This window comes from Mesocricetus auratus, unplaced genomic scaffold, assembly GCF_017639785.1.
Source record: "Mesocricetus auratus isolate SY011 unplaced genomic scaffold, BCM_Maur_2.0 Super-Scaffold_4256, whole genome shotgun sequence".
Lineage (NCBI taxonomy): Eukaryota > Metazoa > Chordata > Mammalia > Rodentia > Cricetidae > Mesocricetus > Mesocricetus auratus.
This window is the reverse complement of record NW_024429182.1, coordinates 127,326,451-127,341,854: the sequence shown is the minus strand read 5'-3', so window position 1 is coordinate 127,341,854 and position 15,404 is coordinate 127,326,451. Positions and strand designations below refer to the sequence as shown.

Here is a 15,404-nt window from a genome sequence, read left to right as displayed (position 1 = left end):
TTTCCTGTTCAAAAGGGGCTATATTGTCAATGTGACACTTTAATCAGCCACCAATGTGACTGGGAAACACAGACTTCACAATCAATGTCAATGTGTTTCATGTCGCCTCACTACCTCTTAGTCATTCTGCTTCAGAAGTGTGTGGAGGGTCAATACATTTCATTAGTTTGTTTCATCTAGAGGAGAGCACAACATGAGAACTTTGATTATATTATAAGAATTGCCTTAATGTGACACCAATTCCCTGATTGTGCAATACTAGGCATTCAAGTGCTGGAGGGCAACCAAATTATCCTTCACCCAACTGTTCATGGAGCCGTCAGCTGCAAAATGTGCTGTAAGGAAAAGAAGAACAGAAAACCCAGCTCAGACTACATAGCAGATACAAATTGCACTGTCATAAACCCAGCACCCAAAAGGATCACAGAGGTTAACTTTGAAGGCCACCAGTGAAAAATAACAATTCCTTTTCAGTGTCTAATTACAGTAGTATACATATTTATGATTGGATTTTAATAGTTAATTTCAGAGTACTACTATGTAATTAACTGCAATAGAATGTTTACATGATTTTTAATTTTTTCCTCAATGGGTTCATTTCATGAGCATGTTAGAAACACAAAATAAATGCTTCTTCCTTCCGAAAACTTACCTCAGATTTCTCTATAGGTTTCACGAAGCATTTTCTGTGTGCCCTTTCCTGGGACATCACACTGTGGTGAGGAGGCTTCCACTCCACTTCTGAATAGCAGATCTTTCTCAATGGAATTCATTCTGACTTTTATTTTAATGATAATTGTGTAATTTATTCCATTAAATTCGTCACAGATTTTCTTGCTTGCCCCTTAGCTTATTTTTTTTTTTGCAATAGATTCAGCATTTCAAACAGTAGTAGTCAAGGATTTAGGATTTATTAACCAAGTATAATTCTCATTTTAGGTTTGTTTCCACATCAAGATGTGTCTCCTACTCAGAATGAGTTATTATTGCAACATGGCATGTTCAGTGACCACATCCACTTCAGTGGCCACTTCCAGTTAGAAACAGTTCACAGGCAACGTTCAAGATCTGTTTTCTCCTTTCTGACCCATTACTACCCCCACCAGCCTCATCGCAGCTGGGCCTCCCTCTCTCTCTCCCCTCTCCTCCCATAACCCTTAGACCCTTGCCTTTCATGATCTGTGCTAATTGTTGTGCAGTCTGAATCATTCTTCTCCCAGAGACATGGCTAGAGTTTGTCATGCCAGCTCTCCTTGCTTTTTGCTGTTTGCTGGACAGCACCTAGCCACAATTTCTCATCCAAACCACTATTCAATATTTTTCAGAGACTCTGCACAGTGAGGAGACAAATATCAGATGTACTCTGGCTGAAATCACATTTACCTTTCTTGAGGATAAAAACAAGAAGCCATTTCTTTAAAATACTAAATGAATCCTATAAATGCACTGTGTATTACCCATATTGATGCATAAATATTGCAAAACATGAAGTTACAAAACCACATACCATTAAGGTATTTTTCTGGCTAGTTACTTTCATAAATAACATAAGCATTTTTTGCCAAAAAATAAGGACTATCATAGAAAAATAACGTTTTATGTTATAATGCTTTATGTCATCCAAAATATGTTTGTATATTGTAGAGTCTGTTATCAGAGTCTTTAGTATATTGCTAATGATGCTTTTTTATATTTGGCTACTGAGACTAAATAAAAGTGTTGTTCACTGATGATCAGAATTTAGCATAACTAGCCAAGTGTGATGGGTGGAATGAGAATGGCCCCCAAAGGGATTAGCACTATGAGGAGTGGTGGCCTTGTTGAAGGAAATGTGTCACTGTAAGCGTGGGCTTTGAGGTCTCCGATGCTCAAACTACACTGGGTGAGACCGTTCAGGCCCTGCCCCCCTCAGATCAAAATGTAGCTTGTTCTCCACTCTAAGCTCCTTCTCAAACATCATGTTTACCTGCATGCTTCCATGTCCCACCATGTCCCTCTGTGATGTTAACGGACAAAACTTTGGAAATGGTAAGTTACCTAATTAGATATTTCCTTTATAAGATTGGCATGGTCATATGTATTCTCAGCAAGAGAAACCCTAACTAAAACATTAAGTATTTTATTTTATTTTTTGATTTATTTGTTTTGTTTTATGAGTATGGGTACTTTTACATGTATGTATGAGGACTACATATGTCCTTCATACTCTCAGAGGTAAGAGGAGACCATCAGATACCGTGGAACTAGAGTTATGCATGGTTGTGTGATACCAGTTTGTGCTGAATACTAAACCTTGCTCCTTCAAAAGAGTAATAACAAGTGTCTAACTGCTGAGCTGTCTCTTCAGCCCCAATTTTTAACACAACTACAGAGATAAAACATGTATGTATACAGGTATGGTGTTTACATTCAGCAAGTATTCAGAGGATATTTACTTAATCTTTCATGCATAGATCTTAGTTGTATGACAGGGATTTCAACATGGCTACTAAAGGTATGCATTTAACACACTGTAAGAATTCTCTAGGTAAGTGTCCTGTGTATGTGCTAAGGTTAAGACAGCTGTTCACTTCTTTGCCCATGTCTGCCTTCTGAGCTTCTGCACTGGGGAGATTCATCATGTAGTTAATCCTCATACACCCCTGTGAATCCTTCCTTCTTTGTAGAAGTCTCTCACTCTCAGAATTCTCCTGAAAGATATTCTTTTATAGAGACCCACTCACTAGCTGACCCCTGCTCAGAGTAGCTAGACTTTTCTATTTCTGGAAATAAACGAAGAAATAAGAAATGGCTACATTAGGTAGGCAATGAACAACACATTCTATAAAACAAAGTTTATGCTCAGTAAGCATGATTTTAAGAATATAATCAAGAACTGACATGATATATAGGATATGTTCTATAAAAAGATAAACAAAATTAGAATCTAAAAATTGAATTTAGGGCAAGAAAACATTAAGTAGAACAAATACAATCATTTTTAAATAATGAAATTATACAAAGCAATGTTTTGTCAACTTTGAAAAGAATTAGACAGCTATCTAAAGTAAAGACACAGGGAAAATCTTCAAAATAAATGTTTGTAATTATACACTTATATTATTGAAAACTGTATAATGTTTGGAAATAATAATCACACATACACAAATATACACAAAGGAGGATATGCTCTCATATACATTTATGCTTGCAAATGCACTGAAAGTTCTTCAAAAGTTACCAAAGACGAAGGCAACAACACTTGAATATAGATATGGTAGACTCTAGATGGCAGCTAAGTATAAAAAGAAGATTGTTTAGTCTTTGCAATTTTCTGTATATTCTGAATTTCATACTTTATAAACATAATATCTATGAACATGCAGTTAATTTCTGAGTATGCAAATAAATGTCAGAAACAAATCTTTTTGGTAGACATATCCTAAGGGTGAAGTGAGAGAGGAGAGCCTTGTGACAGCAACAGGAAGGAAGCTGGCAGCTTCTTCCTGCACAAAATCAGAGTAGGAGCCAACTTCCGCTAATTCTAAGTCCAAGTGATAGAAATGTAGTATTGTCTCATGTATCCTCAGAAGGAATAAATGGGCTACAGTTGATTAATGAGGAATTTCTTTTTTGACAACCTCACTATAAACCTGTTAGCATCCGTAGAAACAGCAACTCCCATATACAAAATCACACACAATGTTTTCCCACTAAGAGGAATTTAAAGGAAGTATTAAGATTCTGCCATGATATTTGACCTCTGGTCAAAGTTTGAGCTGTCATTTCACCAAGGAATCCTGGAATTTTGACACTATTTTAGAAGTTTAAACAAAGCAAATAAAAAGTATTCTACATCCTTACTCATTGGGAATACACTCCAGTGGTCAAGATCTGATACGATAAAACAGCTTCAACAACTTCATTCCATTTTTTGTACAGTGTGCTCTGATAATATTTACTATTTCTACCCTTTTTTAAGATATAACCCTAGGCATCCAACTTTCTGTTCCATTTTTTTTCAGCCAAGCACAATATCTACCTCCCTTAAATTCTTTGATAGTCAGATTTCTACTGGCACTTGGTTGACTTAAATATGACAGATACTTCATTGTAACAAAACTATGCTTAATGATATTTATAAAGCATAATGAAATGAGAATGTAAAGTAACTATTCTTTTTTTTTGCTTCTCAAATGCTGATTGTTCAGCTACAAAACTCACTCATTCCCCTCTTCAGTTCTCAATTCATTATTGTTAACACAACTTCATTTCTACTTAGCTATTCTAAGGTCAGCAGTCTCTTGAATCTTGAGAAAAAAATCCTTTGGATTCTGAGGCTTTAAAGAAGTAATTTAATTGACTTAGGACTTGACCTCAAACTAAAGAAGTGAGATGAAATTGAAGAGAAGTACATAGCATGCAAAATTCCTCCACAATTCTCCACAGGAACCAGGTTTCTAGCACCCATGCCTGGGGTGAGCATTCTCCTTCCTGATGAATGTGAGGGATTGTTGAGGAGCTCTAACAAGTCAGCAGACATGATGTGCTCATTAGAGTAGCATCATCCGTCGGAGCCAATGGTTTAGTTTCTCCAGATGAGAGGACAATGGGAATCTTCTTCTTGGAAAGACTTAAAAGTTATTACATGCTCTAGAGAAAATTAGATTTATTATTTATTAATAGGTCTAAACTTACAGTGAATGAGAGTAATTAATATGCTCCTCTAGTTGGAATGAAGGCCAGGGAGAATTAAGCAAGAGTTTCAAAAACAAAAACTTGCTTGTGCTTAGTGGCTCAGAGAAAAAAATCTTTACTTTTATTCTGTCTCAATATAATATCACAAATGAAGAGTATCTTTTAGATAACAGATAGGCATATCCCATTTATTTATTTTATCTTGCTAGAAACATTACATGGGTCATATGTATTATATACTTATTTTTTATACGGGGTCTCACAGTGTAGGCCTGCTATTCTGGAACTTTCTATGTAGATCAAGTTGCTCTCACACTCACAGATCCTTATTTACTTTTGTCTCTTAGGTGCTGACATTAACAGTGTGTGTCACCACACCCAGCTTATAGATTTGTTAACAGAGTGATCTGCCTAGCATATGATATTTTTGAACACCAAGGAATTAAGTGCATTGAGACAAAGGCTGCGGGGGAGCATAGGAGTGAAAGAGCCCTATGCCAATTCATATAGCATCTTGGTATGAATAATCATTAGTTGTCCTGACCTACTTTGAACATGAGTCCCCTAGCATAAGTCCTCCCCAGCGCATCACTAATATTTGGGATCATTTTCATAAGGGAATTCTGCAATCTGGAGAGGAATGGCACCGTGTAAATTCAAGGTCAGATTTTATTGTATTACTTATTACTGTAAAACACAACCATCCCGGATACTTTAGTTATATTGAATTTTCTGTCTAAGGGAGACTTCCAAAATATCTCTAAATATCTTTTGTTTAGGCCTATACTATCTGCATTAATCTCTTTCTGGTCATAGAAATTAAATACAAAAAACCCAAATTTTTAATTAGTAATTATTTTATTAAAGCTTTTCATTTTCTTCTGGGAGAAATAACATTAAGGAGAGAAAGGAAACGGAAGACTGATTTGTCCTGTGACCTTGAGACTTACCCATCCTGTGACTCCACATATTCTGCTGCAGAGAGGCCAGCAAATATATGGCCCATCGCTCCAAGCTGAAAAGGTCTCCACATCTACAAGAGAAAGTGCGTGTACACCACTGGTCAGCATAAAACACCACAGGTATTTTAAAGATTCTGTGGTTGGAGAAAAAAATGAACCACATATACACCAACCTAGATTATAGCCTTAGGGTGCTCATGTTTGATTCATTTTAGAGGGTTTTGCTATCATAGTCAAATTTAATGAGTTACATCTGTTATCTAAAGGGCTGATTTGAAACTAATATCTGCCAATAATCTAAGTTTTACCTTAGGTTCTATTTTTTTTTCATTCTTATAGATGCCATGTAGCAAAGACCTTTCATTTCTGTCCCATTACACATACTACAATCCTCATTCTCATGAAGAGATCAGCAAAAATCCCAGCTTCTTGATTCAGAACTTTCTTATTGTTTTACAATTTTGTTGTAGTGATAAATGGAAACTAATGATAAGAGTTTAATTATAAAAAGGAAAATTAACATTGAGAACTTAGGTATAGTCAGACACTATTTGAATCAATGAAGATAAAAATGAAACTCATATCATTTGTGTAGCTGATATTTCCTGTAGGAAGAAAAATGAGAAAATAAGTAAACATAGATTATGAACTCATAGTTCTGACAGAGTCAAGAGCATTCTAATAACACATCACACACAAAGAATTGGTAAAGTCAGCTTGCAGGGGTGGGGAAGAATATATTTAAAGTATGCAGTGACATTTAGCAGTTGAGAAAAACGGAGACACATCTAGTTTCATGTGGGTGGGAGAAAAAATCTCTCTCTCTCTCTCTCTCTCTCTCTCTCGTGTGTGTGGGGGGGGGGTTGTGTGTGTTTATGTAATTCAAGGAGAACTGACTCCTACAAGTTGTACTCTGTCCTTCCAGGGATCAAATTCAGGTCATCAGTTTGGCAGCAATTCCCATTACACACTGCACCATCTCGACAGCCTGTGAATGAGTTTTCAAGAGGATGCTTGCACTTCAGTCTTCTCAGGACTGTGGAGATGAAGAAGGTGCATGATGCTTTGGACCATGGTGTGAAACACATTTCATGACACCTTCTCAAGTACAGTTTAATATGATAATAGCTATGGAAAACATTCAAGACTTGAAGGAGGAGAATGCTATGACTCGCTTCAGAAATTTGGTTCACATGCAAAATTGACAGCAAAGGTAGAGAAATAATTCTACCAACACAAGACTGTCACAATTTGTGTCAGGTTCACTGATCCTGAAGTATAAATTATAAAGCTAATGCCAATGGTCTAAGTATACCAATTAAAAGTTATATATTTTCAGAATGGTAAAAGCAACATTGATTTATATGTGACTTACAAGATCCATAATAATAAAACAGGCTGAAGTTAAAGGATGGAGGAAGATACAGTAGCTAAAACTAATTAGAACAGGAAGCCAGTGTTTATACAAATTTAAGACAAAACAAATTTAAGAGAAATTTGGGGATAGAGGGAAAAGGTCTGGTATGATAGGAAGATAATAGTCCTCAGATTGTATTTGCCTAAAAATTTTAGGACATTACAATACCTAAAGCAAAAAAGCAATTGAGACACAAGGAAAGATGAGTAAATCCATTATTAAATATGGAGAATTTTAAATTTTTACATAAATTAATCACTCTCCAGAGACCAAAATTTATTAAATGTATCAGAGAAATCAGCTTACATAATCAGCATTATATTTTATTTCATATAATACCACTAAGTACATATTTGTCTCAATATAGTCACCAAGATGAGTCATAAAAATTGTCCTAAACAGCTTAAAACTAGAAATTGAACAGTTTCTGCTCTTACTACACACAGAAGGCAGCATTAAAAAGGAAGAGGGAAGTGCATGTGTTTCTATTTATCATATGGGCAAAAGAAAAAGTCTCAGGTCATAAGAAGCAGGTTTTCTAAGTACTCCATACAAAATCATACTCAAAGAAACAGAGTAGATAAAAGGTTGTCTGTAGTTGGTAGAGGTGTCTGTACCATGGAAGAAAAGGAGAGAAATTCAAAGGGAGTGCACTTCCAGTTATAAAAGAAATAATAGACAATTTACTTACAAATTGTTTCTGTGGTTAAAGACAATGAAGTATGCATCTTAAACTTCATGAAGAAAGAAGATCTTCAGTATCCAGCTACACTCAAACACAAAATAAAACTATGGGTAGTAGTAAGCATGCAATTAGCTTTATAGAGGTAATCATTTCACAACATACACACACCAAAACATTATTGTTTACAACATGAATACATGCACTAGTTTAAAGTTATATACCAATAAATCTGGAAAACATTTTAATATAGTTCAAAGCAGGGTAAATAAAAATACAACAATCAAAATTGTTGGAGGCAATGAATTCATGATTTGTGGAGAAATAACACTCAGTGCTTATTGTAAGAATGAGGAACAATAGCTTAAGTTCCAATGTAGGTAAGTAGACAAAGAAACCACAGGGAAAAAAACTGAAAATGACATGCAGATACAACTTACTGAATGTAATAAGAGATATGCAAACCATATACCTGACAGGAACTTTTTATGTAAGAAACTCAAAAATCTACATATACAAAAAAGTGGCACTACAGTTAAATAGGCAAATGTATGAAAAGGAGACAATGCTTAGTAACAATCAAATACATGCATATCAAAGCCCTAATGAGCTAACCAGCCATTATCAAAAGAACAAAGAAATCAATTGCTAGCAATGATGCATAGGAAAATTACTACTTGCCCACCATTTTTGCATTATAAATTACTGGCTCCATTGGGTAGAACACTGAAGGCAGACCTCAAAAGAATAAAAACACAGTTTCCATATGATGTAGAAATCTCACTGTTAGGAAAATATCAAAAAGAATAACCTCACTGTGACAATAAGAAATTCTCCTGTGCATGCAGACCTACTCTAAATGTTCAAGAAACAGGAACAATGAAGAGTATTCCAGCAGTTGAGGGAATCAGATAGTGTAGCTTACTATTCAGTCAGAAGTGAACAAAACCTTGTCCTTTGAAGCCACATGGATATTATGTTAAGTAAAATAAGCAGGAAAGATAAATGAAGAATCACATGATTTTACTCGTATTTGGAGTCCAAAATATAAATGAATGATCATATCTGTAGAAACAGAAACAGTGATTATCAGAGACTGAGGAGAGAGATGCAGATGTGAGGCCTAAGAACCGGTTGATCAGTATCTCCTTAGTTGTTGTGATAAAGGAACAAGATTTATGGTGTTCTGTCTGACACCACAAGGTGACTACAGACAGCAATGCTATACTGTATGAATTAAGTTTCTACATGAATAGTTTTTGAGTTTTTACCAGAAAGAACTGATAAATGTATGATAAGATAAATGTATTTAACGTTACTCAAATGCATATTATTTCCATGTATTGAATTATTACATGATTACCTAAAAGTAAGTAGGTAATCTTTGTATTTCTTATGTTGCAGTAATATCCCTAAGCAAATCTATGATAATCAGAAGAAAATGAAGAAACCAATGAAATATTTTGAGAAAAACAGAAAATCCAGTAAGCTACAAGCTTCCTCTTTGGAAAGATTAGTAAAATCAATAAGCTTTGAGCTGGATGATAATGATAGACATACAGACAAATTATTGATACCAAAAATAAAAGGATATGCCACTAAAGATTCTAAAGACATTAAAAATAATAAAAATATTGAGTGAACTTAGGTTAAAAATTTAGAATTGGTTGATATGAACCAAATTACTCGAAAACTATATTTGTTAAGTAACTAAATTAAAATATAAACTTCTTATCAGAAAGCACCCAAAGAATATATGAACAAAGAATATTGCAAGTTTTCATATTTTGTGGCAATGAACATAAGTTTGTCAACAAAATATAAGCAAGTTTAATCTAATAATGCATAATTGTTTAGAGCTGTTCATTATAATTATTTCTCCCAAGTATGTAGGCTGATTAAACATTTGAAAGTCAATTATGCAACCAATTATCAACAAACCAGAGAATTAAAAACGGTCAAAAATCTAATCACTAGATACACAAAACCAGTGAGAAGGAAGGAAAACACCTGTCTTTGTCCATAGCTAGTATTATCATAAATGTAGAAAATCTGAAACTGAGCATGTACACACACACACACACACACACACACACACACATACACACACACACACACCTAGAATCTATAAGATTTAGCAACATTGCAGAAGGCAATATTTATATACCAAAAATTTAAATTTTTTCTGTGTATCAACAGTGAAGAAATAAAAATAGAATTTCAAACATAGTTTCATTTTGGTTTGAACAATATAATAAAATTGCTATAAATCTATCAAGATATGTCAATACTTTTAAAAGTTTATCTGTCTTAGTGTTTTGTCTACAAATGTATGTGATCCCCAAACATGTGCCTGGTGCCTGTGGAGGCCACCAGAGAATGTCAACTCCTCTGAAACTAAACTTACAGATGTTTGGAGTTGCTATGTGAGTTCAAACAATTAAAATTTGGTTCTCTGAGAGAGAAACCAATGTTCTTAAACCCCTGAAACTTTTTTTCCATCACCCATATGTACAACATTTTTTTCTGATTGAAAATTCAAAACTTTGATGAAAGCTATCAAAGAATAAATATAGCTCTTGTTTTTTTGTAACCTTACCATTATACATAAAAGGATATGCTTTCTATGGAAATCTTGCTTCAAACACTGAATTGGGTTTTGTTACTGGGCTAATAATGTATGTCATGAGATTCTCTGACAGTAGTGAATCATGGCAGGAAGCTGCAGCTTCAGTCAGCTAAACTATCTACTCTACAGTGTTCCTACAATGTGGTGTTCTTAGATAGATAGGCTATACATATTAAGCTCACTTTCAGCTTGCATTTTCATTACTAAGATTCAAGTAAGAACATTTTTAACATTTTTTAAATTTTAAATAGCTTGATTTACATGTCAATCCCAGTTCCCTCTCCCTCCCCTCCTCCCGCACCCCCTCATACCATCCCCCCATCCTCCTACCCTATTGCTAATTCCTTCCGCATAGGGGATATCTAGAGTTTATCATTTCATTCAGGGTAGGGTCCAGGCACTTCCCTAAGAGTCCAGGCAGAGAGAGCAATCCTCTTTGTGTTATGGACACACGATGTCTGTTAGTATTCGAGGGATAAACACCGATCCACTGCTCAGGACCCCATAGGTAGCCCAGGCCTCCTCTCACATTCAGGGGGTCTGGATCGGTCCCATGCTGGCCTCCCAGCTGTTGGTCTGGGGTCCAAGAGCTCTCCCCTGTTCGGATCAGCTGTCTCTGCTGGTTTTGCCAGCCCATTCTTTGCCAATTTTCTCTTCACTCCTCTCTCTCTTTTAATGGTGAGAGAGAACCTACGTTCAGGGATATTTAGAGTCATTTTTGTCAAAGATGTAGGTTCTGCCCACTTAGATCTGTATATACTATACAACCCCCATCAACATTTGGCAGGTTTCTGGGTTCACTATTGTTCAGAATGTTCAGAACAAATGACTATTCACTGCTCAACCCTAAATGAAGCATCTCTATCATTGCCTCCTGGGTAAGTAAAAATCCCCGAAGAGGGGGTGGAAGGAGTTTAAGAATCATAGTCAGGGATTTTGTGCTGGGAAATGCTGTCTTCAGACGATGGAAAGTCCATTAAACATTTGAACCATTTAAACAATAATTACCTCCAAGAACCCCACACTACATTGGGGCCCCCAACATTCTATCCTGAATATTGAAGAAACTTACAAGACTCAAGGCATCCCTGAGGTGATTATTGTCAGTTCATAGTTTCTGGAAAAGAGGGACATTTCTCTTTTCAGTGTTCTAGCCACAGGAAAATTTATGTGTTGTGGTGAATATTCAGCCCCACATACTTACATTAGCAACCATAATGAAACTAATGAAATATTTGAATGTATAAGGAGGAATATTTGAGAAGAAGAAGGTGTTCATTGAGGAGACAAGAAAGCAGGAAGTCACATGATCAAAAGATATTAAATACTGTATGAAATTGTTAAAAAACAAATAATTAAAAAATATATTTCTTTCTAAAATTTGCTTATTCCAAAGTTCATATGGAGATAGCAAGTAACCAAAATAAATGACTCAATAGGAATGTAAAAGCAATACTGGATGATTGACACTGTCTAACTTCACGACATATTATAAAACACCAGTATTAAAGCTAGTGTCCTACTGGGGAAAAATGAGTGGGTGGAATAGTAGAGAGAGTCCAGAAATAGTCCTACAAATAGATAAGTGGTCTTTGAAAAAGGAACAGACAATGTGACAGAGGGAGTCTTTTCAATGACCAGTGCTAGAACGACTGGACACTTAAACACCAAAAGAGTATGAAAATAAAATAAATCCAGACCCAGACCTTATACCTCTCATAAGAATCACCTAAAAACAGAGCACAAATATAAGCTACAGAAATGTGAGAAAAAAACTTTACTTGAGCTGGGCATGGAGGTGACTATTCTAGAAATAATATGTCAGCAAGGATACAAGAAAGAAATATTTGATAATTTGGGTATTTCAATGAAATAAGAAGACAAATCATAGACTGGACATAACTATTAGGAAAGCTATTTGATAAAGGACAATTGCTTGAAATACACAAAGAGCTCTTAAATTTTTGCAGTAATCCAAAACACCAATTGAAACATGGAATAGATATGCTGAGTTGTTGCACCAACGAAGATACACAGGTGATAGCTGATATATGCTCCACAGCATAGAACACTACACAATTTCAAATACAAATTAAAAGAGATGTCATTTCTCTTTTCACCTATGAGAAGGATTTATATCCAAACCAAGCCATCTCTAAATGCTGAGGAGATTAGAAAGCAACAGTCACCCTCTTTCGTTTTTTTTAGCAGAAATGAAACATTGTATGGTCACAATTCAAGATTTTTTTAGCGGTTTCTTATATAATTAATCATAATCTTACCTTATAATCTGGGAGTCATGCTTATTGAAATAAACTCAAATGAAAGGAAAACATATGTTCACGCAAAGAGTTTTATCTGAATGTTTATAACAACTTTATTCATAATTATTATGAGTTGATTATAGCCAAGGTGCTCTTGTGGAGGCAAATGGTGGCACACATGAACTGTTCGATAGTAAAAATAAATGAGTTATCAAACCATGAACAGATGTGGAGGAATCTCAAATTCTTTGATAATAAAAATCTAATCTGATAAATGCACAAACAGTGGTATTCCAGGTTGAGAAATGATCAATGTCTCCTGGCAGGAGGAGCACAGGATGATCAGCTAGAGTACAGAACATGCCTGAGACAATAAAATAGTTATTCATGTACTGTTGTGATTATATTCATTGTAGATTTGTCCAAACCCATAGGAAGTACACTACTAACTACAAAACCTGTTACATACTTCAGGCAGGGGTGATAGTGGTATGTCAGCAGTAGTTCAATTGTAATAAATGTGCCACTGTGGTGCAAGATGTGATGTCAATACTGACAGAAGTTAGAAAGTGTTGGGCATGTGGCATACTGGAGCACAATATACATTCTGCTCACTTTTATTGTGGGCCTAAACCCCTCTAAAATCAAGTTAGTAAATGACAAGAGATCATTGGAACTGTTTTATGTGTGTTAGTACTCTGTAGGCTCCCAAAAGACAAAGGTGGACACTAATCTATCCACAAAATCTTCAACCTATAATCTGTCCTGAATGCAAAATATGACAGGGCAATGGTGGCAAAGACCTTGTGGCAGTAGCCAACCGGTATCTGATTTGGCTTAAGCCTACTCCATGAGATGGAACCCGTGCTCAACACCAAGAACCAAATATTTGATAGCCTAGAGACCTAGGGTAAAATCAAACACCAAAGGTAAAAAAATAAAATAAAACAGAATAAATTGACTCCTAATGATATTCTGCTATCCTTATCTAGATAAGACAATGCCTTATCGAGTCATCATCAGAGAAACTTCCTCCAGGGACAGATCAGAACACAGAGACACACAGCCAGATATTACATAGAGAGTTTAAATGGGATGTCTCCATCAGAGCTTAGGGAATGCATGAAAGAGAAGGAAGAAAGATTGTAAGAGCCAGAAGGGATGGAGGATACCAGGAGAACTGGGCCCACTGCATCAACCCACCAAGACACAAATGATCTCACAGAGACTGAAGCACCAAGCACAAGACCTAAAGAGTCTGTACCAGGTCCTCCTTGTATATATTATAGCTTTTAGCTTAGTGTTTTCATGAGACTCCTAACAGTGAGAAGGTCTCTGTCTCCTTGGCCTGCTCTTGGGACTCTTTTTCTCATACTGGGTTTCCTTACCCAACTTTGATATGATAGTTTTTGCTTCATCATGTTTGCTGGTTATCTCTTAGAAGCCTGTTCTTTTCTAAGGGAGACAGATGGGAAATGGATTCAGAGAGCAGGGGAGATAAAAAGGAACTGGGAGGTGTAGAAGGAGGGGAAACTAAACTATAATCAGGATATATTGTGTTAGAGAAGAATCTCTTTTCAATAAAGTGAAAAGTGGGAAAAACACAAATAAGGGCAAAATACAGTCATAATCTTTAGGCTCAACTTCTCACATCTCCTTCTGAATTCAAAGTCTAATAAGAATGATACTCCCCAAACTCTTCATATTAGTACATTCCTCCAATTAGAGGGCTTAAAGGCAATTGGTTCCCAAAAGCCACACAGTGCAAACAGTCAATATGAGTTCAACAGACTCTAACATGTGTGTCCCAAATCAGTGGATTTAGCCAGCGTCCTTTTCCAGGCAGCTAAATTTTCCCTTTGAAGTGTTCACCAAAGGTCAGAACCAGTTCAACCATCAAAGCTTTACAAATTAAACAGTTTCCTTATGGAAGAGGAAGTCGACTTACCGAAGCAACACTATTGTGAGCCAGTCTGGCTAACCTTCAACTAGGATGCATTCCACACTAGGGAGATCAATACTGCACACTATCCCAGAACTGACCCAAGACACTGAATAGAATGGACCCTTTATAAATGAAAATCCTTACCTTCTTAATTCAGAGTTGCTGGGGATTCCAACTGTCTCACTCACTCTGCTTACTGTTAATTCTGTAAGAAGAATAAAGTGGGAGAAATAATAAAAAATGTGCAGGAACATGGATGTCAGGACATTTTCTTTTTTTCCCTTTTTTTAAAATTTAAATTAGAAATAATCCTATTTTATATATCAATCCCAGTTGTCTCCCTCCAATGTCTACCACCGATCCCAATCCCATCTCTTCTGCTCCATAGAAAGGTGAGGCCTTCTATGGGAGATCATTAAAGTCTGTCACATCATTTGGGGCAAGGTGTAAGCCTTCCTCCATATGTCTAGACTGAGAGGGCATCCCTTTATGGGGAATGGGCTTCCAATATCCATTCGCACACTAGGTATAAATGCTGCTCTATTACCAGGGGCCACATAGACTCCCTAGGCCTCCTAACTGATACTCACAGATATGGACCCTGGTTCCATTCTATGCTTGTTTCCAAACTGGGTTTCATGAGTTCCCTCTTGTTCAGATCAGCTGTTTCTGTGGGATTCCCCAACATAGTCTTGACCCCTTTGTTCGACACTCATCCCTCTCTACAACTAGATTCCAGGAATATGGCTCACTGCTTAGCTGTGGGTCTCTGCTTCTGCTACCGGAAGGCACATAACACAGGCAGCATTCAATCTCATTATAGGCCTC

The 15,404-nt window shown here is 36.1% G+C and overlaps 1 long non-coding RNA gene across 1 annotated transcript; it reads right to left on the bottom strand.

Annotated features, from left to right (window-relative positions):
- Positions 1 to 3,059: 3,059 nt before the first annotated feature.
- On the bottom strand, positions 3,060 to 14,781 carry LOC121133614. Its single transcript, XR_005870510.1, has 3 exons — positions 14,721 to 14,781; positions 7,748 to 7,822; positions 3,060 to 5,710 (listed from the first exon to the last, which is right to left on the bottom strand). It is a non-coding gene; the product is annotated as an uncharacterized LOC121133614 (long non-coding RNA).
- Positions 14,782 to 15,404: the final 623 nt, after the last annotated feature.